Source organism: Babylonia areolata, chromosome 6 (genome assembly GCF_041734735.1).
Source record: "Babylonia areolata isolate BAREFJ2019XMU chromosome 6, ASM4173473v1, whole genome shotgun sequence".
NCBI classification, from domain to species: Eukaryota; Metazoa; Mollusca; class Gastropoda; order Neogastropoda; family Buccinidae; genus Babylonia; species Babylonia areolata.
Window position 1 is genome coordinate 50,751,523 of NC_134881.1, and position 18,061 is coordinate 50,769,583.

The 18,061-nt window shown below is 44.0% G+C and overlaps 1 long non-coding RNA gene across 1 annotated transcript; it reads left to right on the forward strand.

Moving 5' to 3' along the window:
• Positions 1 to 3,574: 3,574 nt before the first annotated feature.
• Positions 3,575 to 16,517, forward strand: LOC143283125 (uncharacterized). Its single transcript, XR_013055345.1, has 2 exons — positions 3,575 to 3,716; positions 12,863 to 16,517. It is a non-coding gene; the product is annotated as an uncharacterized LOC143283125 (long non-coding RNA).
• Positions 16,518 to 18,061: the final 1,544 nt, after the last annotated feature.

Sequence of the window (18,061 nt, forward strand, 5' to 3'; positions counted from 1 at the left end):
ATGTGACCTGGCTGTGACCTGGCCCTACACAGAGCAGACAGAGATTATTGATGCTGTTTGAGGTCTGTGTGACCTGGCCCTACACAGAGCAGACAGAGATTATTGTTGCTGTTTGAGGTCCTTGTGACCTGGCTGTGACCTGGCCCTACACAGAGCAGACAGAGATTATTGTTGCTGTTTGAGGTCTGTGTGACCTGGCCCTACACAGAGCAGACAGAGATTATTGTTGCTGTTTGAGGTCTGTGTGACCTGGCCCTACACAGAGCAGACAGAGATTATTGTTGCTGTTTGAGGTCCTTGTGACCTGGCTGTGACCTGGCCCTACACAGAGCAGACAGAGATTATTGTTGCTGTTTGAGGTCTGTGCTGTGACCTGTCCCCACACAGAGCAGACAGAGATTATTGTTGCTGTTTGAGGTCTGTGTGACCTGGCCCTACACAGAGCAGACAGAGATTATTGTTGCTGTTTCAGGTCTGTGTGACCTGGCCCTACACAGAGCAGACAGAGATTATTGTTGCTGTTTGAGGTCCATGTGACCTGGCCCTACACAGAGCAGACAGAGATTATTGTTGCTGTTTGAGGTCTGTGCTGTGACCTGTCCACACACAGAGCATACAGAGATTATTGTTGCTGTTTGAGGTCCATGTGACCTGGCCCTACACAGAGCAGACAGAGATTATTGTTGCTGTTTGAGGTCTGTGTGACCTGGCCCTACACAGAGCAGACAGAGATTATTGTTGCTGTTTGAGGTCTGTGTGACCTGTCCCCACACAGAGCAGACAGAGATTATTGTTGCTGCTGTCTGTGTGACCTGGTCCTACACAGAGCAGACAGAGATTATTGTTGCTGTTTGAGGTCCATGTGACCTGGTCCTACACAGAGCAGACAGAGATTATTGTTGCTGTTTGAGGTCCATGTGACCTGTCCCCACACAGAGCAGACAGAGATTATTGTTGCTGTTGTCTGTGTGACCTGGCCCTACACAGAGCAGACAGAGATTATTGTTGCTGTTTGAGGTCTGTGCTGTGACCTGTCCCCACACAGAGCATACAGAGATTATTGTTGCTGTTTGAGGTCTGTGTGACCTGTCCCCACACAGAGCAGACAGAGATTATTGTTGCTGTTTGAGGTCTGTGTACACAGAGCAGACATAATTTCAGCCCAGAACTGAGGACGAAGTGTCACGGAGTGTCGGAAAAGTCAGTCACATGTCACATGACGTGTCACACAGACACAGTTTCGGAAAAGTCAGACACATGTAACATGACGTGTCACACAGACACAGTGTCGGGAAAGTCAGACACATGTAACATGACGTGTCACACAGACACAGTGTCGGGAAAGTCAGACACATGTAACATGACGTGTCACACAGACACAGTGTCGGGAAAGTCAGACACATGTCACATGACGTGTCACACAGACACAGTGTCGGGAAGTCAGACACATGTAACATGACGTGTCACACAGACACAGTGTCGGGAAAGTCAGACACATGTAACATGACGTGTCACACAGACACAGTGTCGGGAAAGTCAGACACATGTAACATGACGTGTCACACAGACACAGTGTCGGGAAAGTCAGACACATGTCACATGACGTGTCACACAGACACAGTTTCGGAAAGTCAGACACATGTAACATGACGTATCACAATGACACAGTGTCGGGAAAGTCAGACACATGTAACATGACGTGTCACACAGACACAGTGTCGGAAAAGTCAGACACATGTAACATGACGTGTCACACAGACACAGTGTCGGGAAAGTCAGACACATGTAACATGACGTGTCACACAGACACAGTGTCGGGAAAGTCAGACACATGTAACATGACGTGTCACACAGACACAGTGTCGGGAAAGTCAGACACATGTAACATGACGTGTCACACAGACACATTATCGGAAAGTCAGACACATGTAACATGACGTGTCACACAGACACAGTGTCGGGAAAGTCAGACTGGTTTTCAGTTTTCAGTTTCAGTAGCTCAAGGAGGCGTCACACTGCGTTCGGACAAATCCATATACGCTACACCACATCTGCCAAGCAGATGCCTGACCAGCAGCGTAACCCAACGCGCTTAGTCAGGCCTTGAGAGAGAAAAAAAAAAAGAAGAAAAAAAGGTAAATACATTAAAAAAAACAAAAAAACCCAGAACTACGACAACTACTACTACTAATAATAATATGTATAAGGCGCAAGAACTTGATGAAATCAACTATAAGCGTAAAAAATAAAAAATAAATAAAATAAAATAAAATAAAATAAATGAATAAATAAATTGTCAGCTTAGTGAATAAATAAATAAATTGTCAGCTTATGGTTCATCAAGTGTGTGTGTGTGTGTGTGTGTGTGTGTGTGTGTGTGTGTGTGTGTGTGTGTGTGTGTGTGTTGTCTGCTGTGCAAGTATTTTAAATAAATAAATAAATAAATAAATTGTCAGCTTAGTGACAGTCAATCAGTTCATCGCTCTACACTATCCGTCTTCGTGCAGCAAATTTCTTCTTTTCTTTTTTTTTTTTCTTTTTTTTGCTTGTTTATTTGTTTGTTTGTTTTGCTTGAATCTGAAGAAGAAGTGTGTCAGTGTTGGTGTGGTGTGAGACAGACTCGGTCCCCCACCCCCCCACCCGCCCTCCCTCACCCCACAGCCTCCCCTCCCAACTCCCCACCTCCCGCCCCCTAGCCCCCCCCTCCCCTCCCCCTCCCCTTTTCTCAAACCCTTCACCGAACACGAATGGTTTACTAACATCATCTGAGATGTCTGTCGACATTTTCAACCGGATTATAATTTCACAGTACGCATTACGAACGATAAAACACAAGCAAACAAACAAACAAAAACAACACAACAATTGTTATCTGTTTTGTTTGAGCAAGATGTCCTGGTTCATCAAGTGTGTGTGTGTGTGTGTGTGTGTGTGTGTGTGTGTGTGTGTGTGTGTGTGTGTGTGTGTTGTCTGCTGTGCAAGTATTTTACTGTCTTTTGTCCTGTGTGTGTGTGTGTGTGTGTGTGTGTGTGTGTGTGTGTGTGTGTGTGTGTGTGTGTTGTCTGCTGTGCAGGTATTTCACTGTTTTTTGTCCTCTGTGTGTGTGTGTGTGTGTGTGTGTGTGTGTGTGTATGTGTGTGTGTGTGTGTGTGTGTGTGTGTGTGTGTGTGTGTGTGTGTGTGTGTGTGTGTGTGTGTGTGTGTATTGTCTGCTGTGCAAGTATTTTACTGTCTTTTGTCCTCTGTGTGTGTGTGTGTGTGTGTGTGTGTGTGTGTGTGTGTGTGTGTGTGTGTGTGATGGAGATAAGGATGGAGAGAGAGAGAGAGAGAGAGAGAGAGAGAGAGAGACAAAGAGACCTCAGTGCAGTTGATCAGGTTTCTTACCCAAACATTCAAAATAGTTTGATCCTGTTTTTGTATGTCGATCTACCTCTGTCCGTGACGAAGCTATATTTAGCGCCGGTAAAACCCATCAGAGAGAGAGACAGCCGTGACGGACATGTCAACACGTCATGCCGCGTGTTTATAAAGTCACGCCCACGATCGGCATAAATAGATTTGCAGCACTGATGGTTTGGCGCTGAGTGTCTGGGTTTGTTGCTGAGTGCTGGTGGCATGTCTGTGTGGATGGACGGACGTCACGTGGTTTCTCCTGAGTGCTGGTGGGGTTTGTCATTGGATGGACGGACGTCACGTGGCTTCTCGGACGGCTGACGTGTCAGTTGGCTTAACGTTCATGGCGTGTATGGGTGGGTGGGGAGGTAATGGAGGGACGGGGGGGGGGGGGTATGTGTGAGTGAGAGTGTGTGTGTGTGTGTGTGTGTGTGTGTGTGTGTGTGTGTTTGCAGTTGTTCTGTTGTTGCTACAATGCTTAATGCTGCATATTTTTCTTAAAAGCATGAGCACACTCACCCCAACCCCAATAAAGTGATAAAAACGAAGAAAACAAATCTCTATAGATAATAACAATAATAATAATAATAATAATAATAATAATTTATTTTTCATATAGCGCTATAATACAAGCATAAGCAACCTCTAAGCGCTTTACAATCCAGTACCTAAAGTGAAACAAGAAAGCATATAAAAAGGAGTAGAAACATAAAACAGAATCATTAATGGTGTCTGTGTGTCTTAATGGGGAGTGGTTTGTGTCTGTGTGTCTTAAGGGGGAGTGGCAGTGTCTGTGTGTCTTAAGGGGGAGTGGCAGTGTCTGTGTGTCTTAAGGGGGAGTGGTGGTGTATGTGTGTCTTAAGGGAGAGTGGTGGTGTCTGTGTGTCTTAAGGGGGAGTGAGTGGTGGTGTCTGTGTCTTAATAGGGAGTGGTGGTGTCTGTGTGTCTTAAGGGGGAGTGAGTGGTGGTGTCTGTGTGTCTTAAGGGGGAGTGAGTGGTGGTGTCTGTGTGTCTTAAGGGGGAGTGAGTGGTGGTGTCTGTGTGTCTTAATAGGGAGTGGTGGTGTCTGTGTGTCTTAAGGGAGAGTGGTGGTGTCTGTGTGTCTTAAGGGGGAGTGAGTGGTGGTGTCTGTGTGTCTTAAGGGGGAGTGGCAGTGTCTGTGTGTCTTAAGGGGGAGTGAGTGGTGGTGTCTGTGTGTCTTAAGGGGGAGTGGTGGTGTCTGTGTGTCTTAAGGGGGAGTGGCAGTGTCTGTGTGTCTTAAGGGGCAGTGGCAGTGTCTGTGTGTCTTAAGGGGGAGTGAGTGGTGGTGTCTGTGTGTCTTAAGGGGGAGTGGCAGTGTCTGTGTGTCTTAAGGGAGAGTGGTGGTGTCTGTGTGTCTTAAGGGGGAGTGATGGTGTCTGTGTGTCTTAAGGGGGAGTGAGTGGTGGTGTTTGTGTGTCTTAAGGGAGAGTGGTGGTGTCTGTGTGTCTTAAGGGAGAGTGGTGGTGTCTGTGTGTCTTAAGGGGGAGTGAGTGGTGGTGTCTGTGTGTCTTAAGGGGGAGTGGTGGTGTCTGTGTGTCTTAAGGGAGAGTGGTTTGTGTCTGTGTGTCTTAAGGGAGAGTGGTGGTGTCTGTGTGTCTTAAGAGAGAGTGGTGGTGTCTGTGTGTCTTAAGGGGGAGTAGCAGTGTCTGTGTGTCTTAAGGGGGAGTGGTGGTGTCTGTGTGTCTTAAGGGGGAGTGGCAGTGTCTGTGTGTCTTAAGGGGGAGTGAGTGGTGGTGTCTGTGTGTCTTAAGGGGGAGTGGTGGTGTCTGTGTGTCTTAAGGGGGAGTGGCAGTGTCTGTGTGTCTTAAGGGGGAGTGAGTGGTGGTGTCTGTGTGTCTTAAGGGGGAGTGATGGTGTCTGTGTGTCTTAAGGGGCAGTGGCAGTGTCTGTGTGTCTTAAGGGGGAGTGAGTGGTGGTGTCTGTGTGTCTTAAGGGGGAGTGGCAGTGTCTGTGTGTCTTAAGGGGGAGTGGCAGTGTCTGTGTGTCTTAAGGGGGAGTGAGTGGTGGTGTCTGTGTGTCTTAAGGGGGAGTGGTGGTGTGTGTCTTAAGGGGGAGTGGCAGTGTCTGTGTGTCTTAAGGGGGAGTGGCAGTGTCTGTGTGTCTTAAGGGGGAGTGAGTGGTGGTGTCTGTGTGTCTTAAGGGGGAGTGGTGGTGTGTGTCTTAAGGGGGAGTGGCAGTGTCTGTGTGTCTTAAGGGGGAGTGGTGGTGTCTGTGTGTCTTAAGGGGGAGTGGTGGTGTCTGTGTGTCTTAAGGGGGAGTGGCAGTGTCTGTGTGTCTTAAGGGGCAGTGGCAGTGTCTGTGTGTCTTAAGGGGGAGTGAGTGGTGGTGTTTGTGTGTCTTAAGGGGGAGTGGTGGTGTCTGTGTGTCTTAAGGGGGAGTGGTGGTGTCTGTGTGTCTTAAGGGGGAGTGGTGGTGTGTGTCTTAAGGGGGAGTGGTGGTGTCTGTGTGTCTTAAGGGAGAGTGGTGGTGTCTGTGTGTCTTAAGGGGGAGTGGCAGTGTCTGTGTGTCTTAAGGGGGAGTGATGGTGTCTGTGTGTCTTAAGGGGGAGTGGTGGTGTCTGTGTGTCTTAAGGGGGAGTGGTGGTGTATGTGTGTCTTAAGGGAGAGTGGTGGTGTCTGTGTGTCTTAAGGGGGAGTGGTGGTGTCTGTGTGTCTTAAGGGGGAGTGGTGGTGTCTGTGTGTCTTAAGGGGGAGTGGCAGTGTCTGTGTGTCTTAAGGGGGAGTGATGGTGTCTGTGTGTCTTAAGGGGGAGTGAGTGGTGGTGTCTGTGTGTCTTAAGGGGGAGTGATGGTGTCTGTGTGTCTTAAGGGGGAGTGGTGGTGTCTGTGTGTCTTAAGGGGGAGTGGTGGTGTCTGTGTGTCTTAAGGGGGAGTGATGGTGTCTGTGTGTCTTAAGGGGGAGTGATGGTGTCTGTGTGTCTTAAGGGGGAGTGGCAGTGTCTGTGTGTCTTAAGGGGGAGTGATGGTGTCTGTGTGTCTTAAGGGGGAGTGGTGGTGTCTGTGTGTCTTAAGGGGGAGTGGCAGTGTCTGTGTGTCTTAAGGGGGAGTGGCAGTGTCTGTGTGTCTTAAGGGGGAGTGGTGGTGTATGTGTGTCTTAAGGGGGAGTGAGTGGTGGTGTATGTGTGTCTTAAGGGGGAGTGGTGGTGTATGTGTGTCTTAAGGGGGAGTGAGTGGTGGTGTTTGTGTGTCTTAAGGGGGAGTGGTGGTGTCTGTGTGTCTTAAGGGGGAGTGAGTGGTGTCTGTGTGTCTTAAGGGGGAGTGGTGGTGTCTGTGTGTCTTAAGGGGGAGTGGTGGTGTCTGTGTGTCTTAAGGGGGAGTGGTGGTGTCTGTGTGTCTTAATGGGAAGTGGTGGTGTCTGTGTGTCTTAAGGGGGAGTGGTGGTGTCTGTGTGTCTTAAGGGGGAGTGGTGGTGTCTGTGTGTCTTAAGGGAGAGTGGTGGTGTCTGTGTGTCTTAAGGGGGAGTGGTGGTGTCTGTGTGTCTTAAGGGAGAGTGGTGGTGTCTGTGTGTCTTAAGGGGGAGTGGTGGTGTCTGTGTGTCTTAATGGGAAGTGGTGGTGTCTGTGTGTCTTAATGGGAAGTGGTGGTGTCTGTGTGTCTTAATGGGAAGTGGTGGTGTCTGTGTGTCTTAAGGGAGAGTGATGGTGTCTGTGTGTCTTAAGGGAGAGTGGTGGTGTCTGTGTGTCTTAATGGGAAGTGGTGGTGTCTGTGTGTCTTAATGGGAAGTGGTGGTATCTGTGTGTCTTAATGGGAAGTGGTGGTGTCTGTGTGTCTTAATGGGAAGTGGTGGTGTCTGTGTGTCTTAAGGGGGAGTGGTGGTGTATGTGTGTCTTAAGGGGGAGTCACGGTGTCTGTGTGTCTTAATGGGAAGTGGTGGTATCTGTGTGTGTTAATGGGAAGTGGTGGTGTCTGTGTGTCTTAATGGGAAGTGGTGGTGTCTGTGTGTCTTAAGGGGGAGTGGTGGTGTCTGTGTGTCTTAAGGGGGAGTGGTGGTGTATGTGTGTCTTAATGGGAAGTGGTGGTGTCTGTGTGTCTTAATGGGAAGTGGTGGTGTCTGTGTGTCTTAATGGGGAGTGGTGGTGTCTGTGTGTCTTAAGGGGGAGTGGTGGTGTCTGTGTGTCTTAAGGGGGAGTGGTGGTGTCTGTGTGTCTTAAGGGAGAGTGGTGGTGTCTGTGTGTCTTAAGGGGGAGTGGTGGTGTCTGTGTGTCTTAAGGGAGAGTGGTGGTGTCTGTGTGTCTTAAGGGAGAGTGGTGGTGTCTGTGTGTCTTAAGGGGGAGTGGTGGTGTCTGTGTGTCTTAAGGGGGAGTGGTGGTGTCTGTGTGTCTTAAGGGAGAGTGGTGGTGTCTGTGTGTCTTAAGGGAGAGTGGCAGTGTCTGTGTGTCTTTAGGGAGAGTGGCGGGGGGTGGGGTGGAGAGATGGAGAGGAGTGATGTGAGAGAGGTCATATGGCAATCAGAGGGCGTGGAAAGGGGCGTGGCTTTAGACTGACTGACACCAGGAAGTTGTTGTTTTCACTGATACTGGAGAAGCCGTGGTCAGCAGCCGACAACCCACTTTTTTGTGTGAAACCCAACGTTGAACTGCCAAAGACGGGGAAATGCGCAGTTGTCTTTCACGACGCTTTTAGTCACTGATCAGCGGACAGACTTGTTTGCAGAGGAAGCAGTGGGCATGCACGGCAGTCCATTTTTTTGTTGTTGTTGTTGTCGGCACACGTATAGCAGGGACTTGAAGCAGGTGGTGTCATCCGAGAGCTTCTTCTCCTGAAGGAGAAAGTTCTTTGTCCTGAAGGGGACAGTTTTTCGGTGACACGCAGCTTGAAACAGCGCACTTTCTGAGTATCGCATTTCCTCACGTTTTTGTCCATTTTCAGGGTAGTTATTCATTTTCATATCTGCAAGTGTTGTGATTGCTGTTATCATTGCCCTGAAATAACTCCTCCAGGGCTATAAAACGACATGAATTGATTCAATTTTCGTTCTGCCTCATAAATCACGTGCTTTCTACTTCTAGCACCTGTTGCTGAAGTCACCTACCCACCCACCCACCCTCCCTGCAAGACACGGGAATCACTCACCTCTGCAATCTGCCCCCGCACACTCCCCCACCAGCACCTGTGTCCGTCAGGTGGTGTATGGCAGCTGGCTGTGAGAGCGACACTGCATCTTTTGTCGGCTTTGGTCAGCAACAAGTCATCAGTTTTCTCTTTTAGGTGTACTAAAGAATTCTTGTAGGCCTCCCTCTTTCCTCGGTTCCACTTGGGGAGAAAGGTTTAAGTTTCCACTGACGCTGAGGTGGCTTCTGCCTCCCCACATCTGATGGTTATTTTGCTTCACTGATACTGTGTGTGTGTGTGTGTGACAGAGAGAGAGAGAGAGAGAGAGAGAGTGAGAGAGAGAGAGCCTTTCTGGCTCACATGTATATATTCACCTGTATATATTCACACTTGTGCGCGCAAGTGTGTGTGTGTGTGTGTGTGTGTGTGTGTCCGTGGAATTAGTTTTCCCTGGAAGTACGTAGTCTGTCGACACTACATTTTGCTTTGAAATGGGGGAGGGAGGGAAGGGGGGTGGAGAGAGTTCTTTCCAAACATTCTAATTATAATGACAACGCTCTTCGAGAAGGGCACATACAATTATCAAGAAGCCAAATGTTTCCACAGTCACGTTGCTGTTACAGCTTTATTTCTTATTCACAAGACCTAGCACTTTCATTTGACATATTGCAACACTGAGTAATAAGTCATTTTATCGTGTTTAGTTCGAACAAAAACTTCTGCTTTGTAAGGAAGTTTCAATGGAATTGTTTTTGAACGGATCTCATTCATCTAGAACATTATATTTGTTTCAGAATATGAGTCAAGGAATAGAATGGTTATTGTGTTTTACACTCAGCGTGAAGGCATCACACTGTTTACATTTCGCCTAAATGGTCGTTTGTCAATAAAGCATTTCAGTAACTACGACTGTGACTTTTTTTTCTTTTTTTCCATTATGCATTGTCAGGAACGCGGATCACGTTGATAGTTCACGATAACATGTTACTGAATCATTGAGAGGCGAGGGAGAATGCTAAATTGTATCCAGAGAATGATTTGTGCATCGGCCTCGGCACTGTGGAATGTCTCCGAACGATCATTAAAAGCAACAAAATTAATCTGGACTTGTGATCCAGATTTTTTTTTTTTTTTTTTTTTTTTTCCTTAACTCGCACTATGCATGTGCGGTTAAAGACTTGTGGGTTATAGCAACTAGGCTGATTTCCGCCGTCATTGATAGCTCTTGAATACGGTCGTGCGTTTCCACATATCATTGATAGGTCTTGAATATGGTCGTGCGTTTCCACATATCCCGACAAGAAGAAAATAGCCATTGTGTTTGTTTTGTTTTGTGTTGTGTTTAGTCGTCCTTTACCTCTTGTTTGTTGTTGTTTCTGCTGTCTCTCGATATAAACAGGTGAAAGGTCTCTCGGTATAAACAGGTGAAAGGTCTATCGGTATAAACAGGTGAAGGGTCTATCAGTATAAACAGGTGAAAGGGGTCTCAAGGTATAAACAGGTGAAAGGTCTCAAGGTATAAACAGGTGAAAGGTCTCAAGGTATAAACAGGTGAAAGGGGTCTCGAGGTATAAACAGGTGAAAGGTCTCGAGGTATAAACAGGTGAAAGGTCTCGAGGTATAAACGGGTGAACGGTCTCTCGGTATAAACGGGTGAACGGTTTCTCGGTATAAACCGGTGGTGGGGTCTCACAGCCTTTCACAGCCCTAAGGGCAGTCAGTATTCTTCTCGTGGGCTGCAACTCCGGGGGTTCTCGCCTGAAATACTGGCTGGGTCACCCTAACGGAGGCTACCAAGCACACCAGGATGCCATCAGGACACTGGAGAGGAGACACCAGACTACCATCTACTCAGTACTGCCTTCGCACAGGACACTGCGGCCTCCGAGCACACATGAAGAGGATTGGAGTGGCAGCCACATCCCTATGTGATTGCGGCCAGGCTGACCAAACCCCATCCCATATTCTCCAAGACTGCCCCCTGTATGAGAAGATGCGGCAGCTGTCCTGGCCTGGGGGTGCTGACCTCAACACCAAGCTCTGGGGGACGGTAGCCGATCTTCGCCGGACGTCCGAGTTTGTGGCATCCCTCGGACTTCGACCCTGACCGCGTAGCTGTCGAACGCAAAAGAAAGAAAGCCTGAAATACTGAGGAAGTGCATACTGAAACACCAGACGATTTGCCATTTAGGTTGCTTCCATCACATTCATCTATGCCGAGGAGTGGGAGCAGCCTGAAAAGTTACAGCAGATTTTTTATGATTACTTTGTGGATAAAAAAAAAATCTTTTCAAAGCGTACTTTGTAATTTAAAAAAAACACCCTAAAACGGAGTATGGCAGCCTGGCAGGGTAAAAACGGTCATACATGTAAAAGACCTCTCGTGTACATACGAGTGAACATGGGAGTTGCAGCCCACTAACGAAGAAGAAAAAAAAAGAGTAATTAAAAGCGTTCACAAGTTAAGAAAGTCCAGCAGTGAAAATCGATTTGTAATACCCATGTGTGTGTGTGTGTGTGTGTGTGCGTGTAGGTGTGTGTGATGTCTTGTCAGTGTCATGAAATTGAACAGTGTCTTTGGTTTTTCACCGGTTTTCCCCTGAATCATTTTATCCTTTTTAATCCATTCATCAACAATAAACATTCTCCCAATCCAAACAAACTGCATGCCATACGAAAAAAAAAAAAAACAACAAAAAACAAGATTTTGTCATTTCTGACCTTTTTTTATTTTTTATTTTTTTAATTCTATTATATCTATTTGTCCTCCTGTACTCATGTCACAGATAATCGAGACACCTTGCAGATACTGATATCAATGATGTGATACATATCGCAATGAACAGCCTTCCTAACATAACAGCAGTTACAATGACAGTAACAGACATTTTTGGGCCACACTTTTCACCACTCAGTCACAAGCACTCTTGCCCATGACTCCAAAGAGCAGTATCAAAACATGACCGCTGACACTGACACCAAATGCCACACACATCTTGCATTCATAACAACATTCAATAATATACACATCTTGCATTCATAACAACGTTCAAACACACACACACATCTTGCATTCATAACAACATTCAATAACATACACATCTTGCATTCATAACAACGTTCAAACACACACACACACACCTTGCATTCATAACAACATTCAATAACATACACATCTTGCATTTATGTCAACATTCAATAACACACACACACATCTTGCACTTATATCAACATTCAACAAAACACACATCTAGCATTCATAACATTCAGTAATATACACATCTTGCATTCATAACATACAATAACACACACACATTTTGCACTTACATCAACATTCAACAAAACACACATCTAGCATTCATAATACTCAAAAACACACACACAAATCTTGCATTCACATCAACATACAATAACACACACATCTTGCACTTACATCAACATTCAACAAAAACACACATCTAACATTCAATAACACACACACAATCTTGCATTCATATCAACATACAATAACACACACATCTTGCATTCATAACAACCGTCAATGACAGACATGAGCTGCTTACATTCACAATAACATTCAGTAACACACACACATTCTGCACTCTTTAAAACGTTCGATGACACAATCGTCTTGTGTTCATAACATTCCTTAACACACACACCGTGCATTCCTGACACCATTCAAGAACACACCTACCCAATACTACAGTCTATTAACTATCTGCAGCAGAATGCCACCATTTTCATCATCAAACACACACTTGCACAACTCCTATGCAATTCAACGCTCTGAGGTGCCTAAAAAGCAACAACAAAAAATTTAAGTTTTCACAGAAACTAACTTGCATACTCACTCCAATCCAATAATGATTTCATTTCAACAGGCTGTCAAAAAAGAAACAAACAAACAAACAAAAATACACAACAGAATACTATGGAATTCAGAAACTTAACAAAACATTAAAAAAATGAAGACAACACAGCTCATCTAAACACTGTGTTTAATTTTGTCACCTATGATGACAGCCTGAAGAGGTTACTTTAAACCAAGATGCAGCCATTATCTATTTTTATACCACGCACACACACACACACACACACACACACAAGTATAATTAGAGGAAAAAGGTCACCTATGGGAGGAAAACAATCATTCCCATTCAAAGGCTAAATCGTGTGTTCAACGTACGCATGCGCAAATGACTCACTCTGACTAATGTATCCACTAATGTTTTCTATGTGCAAAATGGCACCTTCCTGCAGAAAGGGCATCCCACACTGAAAACATCAGTATCTGCCATCAGCTGATTCTACGTCACTAAAGAAATATCTATTCTGATAAGCAAAAGTCCTGATTCTGCTTACAGTGTGTGTGTGTGTGTGTGTGTGTGTGTTGCAGAACATTGCCGGCCATCCACTGCATCCTGACCTATCTCCAGCTGTCTCCACTATGTCCTGCCACTGGGTCCAGACAGGCCAGGACAAGAGTGAGGCTGATGACCTGCCCAACTCTCCCTCACTTTAATCCAAGTCAAGCGCGAGTTATGACAAGTGGTCAGAATGCCAGACAGTCGACTGCCTTAGCAGCTGCTGTACATAGAACTGTGTCAGCGCAAGCACTCAGTTGGAAGGCGGAAGAAATGCTACAATGACTGCGTCAAAGCGGCCTTCAAAGACCTGCAAGTCGACATCAACATGTGGGAGACAGTTGCACTGGACCGTCCAGCTTGGCGCAGCAAGATCACCACAGGAGCCCGTGCAGCTGAAGCCAGGCGTATCACCAAGGCGCAACGAAAGCATGCTGTGCGCAAGGCCCCAGCAGCATCCACTGCGATGACAGCACCCAGTCACTTGTGTCCCACATGTGGGCGAGCCTTCAGGGCCTGGAATGGCCTCATCAGTCACCTCCGGACCCACAGTCACCGATCTTCCACCCAATTTTTTTTTTCTTTAAGCCATGGTCATCTTCAAATCCAAAGGACAAACATGATGTGTGTGGGTATGTGTATTATACAACCATCACAGCACATTTCTGCATCTCTGCACATAACTGAAAATTTGAGATGTAGACAATATTCTATGCAGTGTGCGAACTAACCAAAAGAAATGTCATAAGCCAATGTTCACAATACAAACATTAATTTTATAATGTTTTCAGAAAAAGAAGAAAAAGAAAATAATATCTTTTTGTATTTGTTCATAACATAGACAAACATCTGAATACAAGTACAAATATTCTGTATACTTTTAACCTCTACATGTTCCATAGTGATGTGCGTGGTCACTTTAAGGATGCACTCACACCAACATGATCAAGTACGTTATTCTGTATCACTCACAGGCATTCAACATTTGACACTGTTGCTTTAGTTCTGCTTGTAGTCCTAGAGCTGTGTCAGCACTGACCAACTAAATAAAAGATTAACTACTTTAGTTCTGCTTGTAGTCCTAGAGCTGTGTCAGGACTAACCAACTAAATAAAAGATTCAACCACTTTAAAAAAACTTAACATCTGTAGGGGGAAAAAATGTCAATAACTATGATGACAAGGCTGTAATTCATGGGAGCTTCTCTTGATGCCTAGCATCAAATGGTGAAAATAGACATCTATCTAAAAAATAAAATAAAAAAAACAACAAATAAACACATAGTAAAAAAGACAAAAAAATTTAAAAAGAAAGAAAAAAAAGAAGATGAAAATCAATGACTAATGTACAGAGATGAAACGTTCAAATTGCCAACCTCCTTACAGTCCAACACAGCCAAGCGCAGCAGTCATATCACATAGCACAGATGAGGAAGAGGCCTTACAGCTATCCTATCCACCCACAACAGCCTCTTTCTATAGTAACAGAAAAAAAAGAAAGAAAAAAAAAAAAGCTGATAGTGACTGTAATCACCACTGCAACTACTGATTCCCCAGATATTTGGTCAGTTAAAACAACTTTTGAATTTTGCTATTTTAGGCATATCAAACTCTATGTGTCTAACACACAAAAAAAATAAATAAATAAAATAATAAAACTTGTGAATTTCACTATTTCAGACACACCAAACTCTATTGTTTGTCTTACACACTCACACACACAACTTTTCTCCGTCTGAATCATAAACTGTCATTCATATATATATATATATAGCAAACCATTTGGGAAACCCACAGCATAAAACTACTTTAAGCATAAAATGCACAGATCTGACATTGTTTCTGACAGTATAGTACAGCCCACAGCCACATCAGTACTGAAAATACACCGTTATTTCTTACTGATGTGCTGCAAATGGTTAGCGTCCAGCATGTGGATACGTTTCACTTCAATGGAACTGAAAACAAACCAAAGAAAGACAAGAGAGGCAAGGCCTTCAAGACTCACTTGTGATAAATTAAGTCCCCTAGCATTAATTACAGAGTAATTTCCCTTTTTTACTATCTGCACCAAAACGTTTGCAAAATAAATCAAAATTCCATGCTTAGCAAAAGAAGTTCCTGTTTGAACAAAAAATGATAATAATGACTCCTCTTGTTGTTGTGTCAGAATAAGAGGTCAAAGTGCCAAGTTTAGAGAATACAAATATAAATATAACAGTAAATGCAGTTTGCATATAATTAGGCTTCTTTTTTATTTTTTTGTGCCCATCCCAGAGGTGCAATATTGTTTTAAACAAGATGACTGGAAAGAACTGAATTTTTCCTATTTCTATGCCAAATTTGATGTCAACTGACAAAGTATTTGCAGAGAAAATGTCAATGTTAAAGCTTACCACGGACACACAGACACACGGACACACACACACACACACACACACACACAGACAACCGAACACCAGGTTAAAACATAGACTCACTTTGTTTACACAAGTGAGTCAAAAAACTGAACAGGAGAAGGACTCCTTCAGCTTCTCCATGAATGGAGAATCCCGTTGGACTGACGGACGAGTAGGCAGGCAGGCTTATCTGTCGGTGTGTGTCCTCATATGGGAGAAGAGGCCGATTCTGGATGCGCAGCACTTCCCACAGGTGTTGCAAGGGAAAATGTCTCCAGAAGTTGAGCCCTGCTTCCTTCGCTCACGCTCTTCTCCTTGATGGCCAGCATTCTCTTGTTTTCAAACATCTTTATGCCAGCTTCTCCAAAACATACAACAATTACGTGCATGCATGCAATATGGGTGAACTGTGATTTGTGTTACTTCTTTTACCTTTTTACTTTTTTTTTTTTTTTTTTTTTTTTTTTTTTGATGAAAACCAACCACAACAGTACATGTTTATAATTGTTTGCTTCAGGATAGAAATGAGTATGTGACATATTGACAGGTCTATGTAAACACCATGGGGAAAAAGGAAAGGAAAAAAAAGAAATATGTAATGATAAAACATTTAACGAAACAGTGCAGTTCAGCGGGACTAATAATGGCTTTACATGCATTTGTCAAGCAGTGTTTGTCCTCAAACTTAAGCTTCTCTGGCATCCAGTTGTTTTTCTTTTCTTTTCTTTTCTTTTTATTGTTACATTATAAGTTAATTTATACTGTGTGCTGTTCCATGATTCAGGGACCACTTTGCTGATGCCCTCATCTCAATACTGAAACAACGTAAAACAAAGAGAGGGAATTCACCAAAACGCCAAGATGGAAATCTGTATAAGACCGAAATATTTCCACCCATGCATCAAAACATCCCAAAAAATGTTCTCTTGTAATTCCCAGATTGTACCTCCTCTGGAGTAGTGATAGAATTTTTCAAGCACAGTAACAGATACTTTTTTTTTTCTTGCCAAAGTGCTCATGGAAATGTGGACTTACATGTTTTGAGTCAACTACTAAACCACCAAAATGTTTCATTTAAAACAAGCTGACCTGGCTGCATCCATTTCAAACCTGTTAAAATAATATCCCTCTGATAGATTGCAGTCAAAATGATAATACAAACTTTGTTTCAGTTTCAAGATGATGTCAAAACATGCACACTGATCCATATATATATGCCACAGCGCATTTGCTTCTTTTTACACACACACACACACACACAAATATATATATATATATATATATATATATTTATATATAATATACATATCTAAAATAAATAAAACAAAGTTGAAAAACATCAACTATTTTGTTAAACAAAAAAATAAAATCTGAATTTTCGCTGCCACCCAGCAGCTTGGTCACAGACTGTCTATACTTATAACAGATGATGTAACGATATTTTTACGTCATCTTTCTTACCTTACATGACGTCTTCTACTACGTTATGTTCTAAATGTTCCTTCAATTGTCTATGTGCACATCACCCTTTTTCACTCTCACTCTCTCTCTCTCTGTATCTCAGTGATGGTGTGTAACCACCACCAGGACAAACCGGACTGGCAACTCCACGAATCCGAGTTCACAATGAAAACCTGTGGATGTCGCTTCTCCTATTCAGTCCAACAAAAACTGTCCCAAGGTTACACATCCAGAACAGTTCTCTTCTTTTCAGCTCCTCCACTTTGTTGACCTGCTCCAACGCTGTCACCTGTAAAAAGCTGAGGCTGTCGTCAGAAGGGTGAGGGGTGGAAGAAACATGGGCAGCGACCAAACACTTGGTGCCTTTCCTCAGTTTGCAGTTGCTTTTGTGCTTTGCCCATCTTTTCTTAAGATCGTAAGAGCATCACACATATTGTGCCTCTGGGTGAAGTCTACAGGTCAATAGACAGACCAAGTTTGGCGTGGTGCAGGAGAGGTGTTGGTTGATCTATATATATAAAATATATAATTAACTCTTTCACCACCATAGGCGACCTTAGTTGACTGGACAGTGCACTGCCATAGGCGATTTCAATCAACATCCAGGGATCAAGTTAACTCACTCAGTACGGCCAGTCCTCTCTTCTCCTCTACACAGACCCCTCGGATGTCCAGTGGGTGTCTGAATGACCCAACCTTTACCTTCCGTCGTCAGAATTGTGGTATTCTTTGTCAACATTCACCTCTTCAGTATAAGAGCCTTCCACTTGCAATATTTTGATGATGGTAATTGAGGTGAAACGCTGTTAACGTCGTCTCTTTCGCCGTTCATATGGAGAGAGTTAAAAGGAGCGTTTTTCACATTGTAGCAAAGCTTGGCAGCTGCAGCCAGTTTCCCCATGCATTAGGGCAATGACTAACTTTTGCCTGCTGACCCAATTTGAAGTGACCAAGTCCATTGTCTTGTTTTGACGTGAACTGAAAACCTGTGACTGAGTAGCTTCCTATTAAAATATTTGGTGCTGGGGAGTGTTTCTCACACAAAAACTTGGCAGTGAAAGAGTTTTTTTTTAAAAATAAATATATATATATATATATATAAAGCCAATGCTTCACCTACACCTACCTCCAACTTGTTGACCACTTCTTCAGAGCCTATCCTAGGTTTGCATGAAGTGTTATAATAAAAGGAAATGATTATGTAAAACAAATGAGTAAATACCTTTAAATATAATAACATTAAACTATAGTAAAATGAAAGATACATAAAAGTCAAATAATTGAAATCAAATAAGAAAAAAATGACTTAGCAAGAGATAAGTCATAAAATCATTATACTTATGTTATGCTAACAGAATTTTTTTTTTCTCCT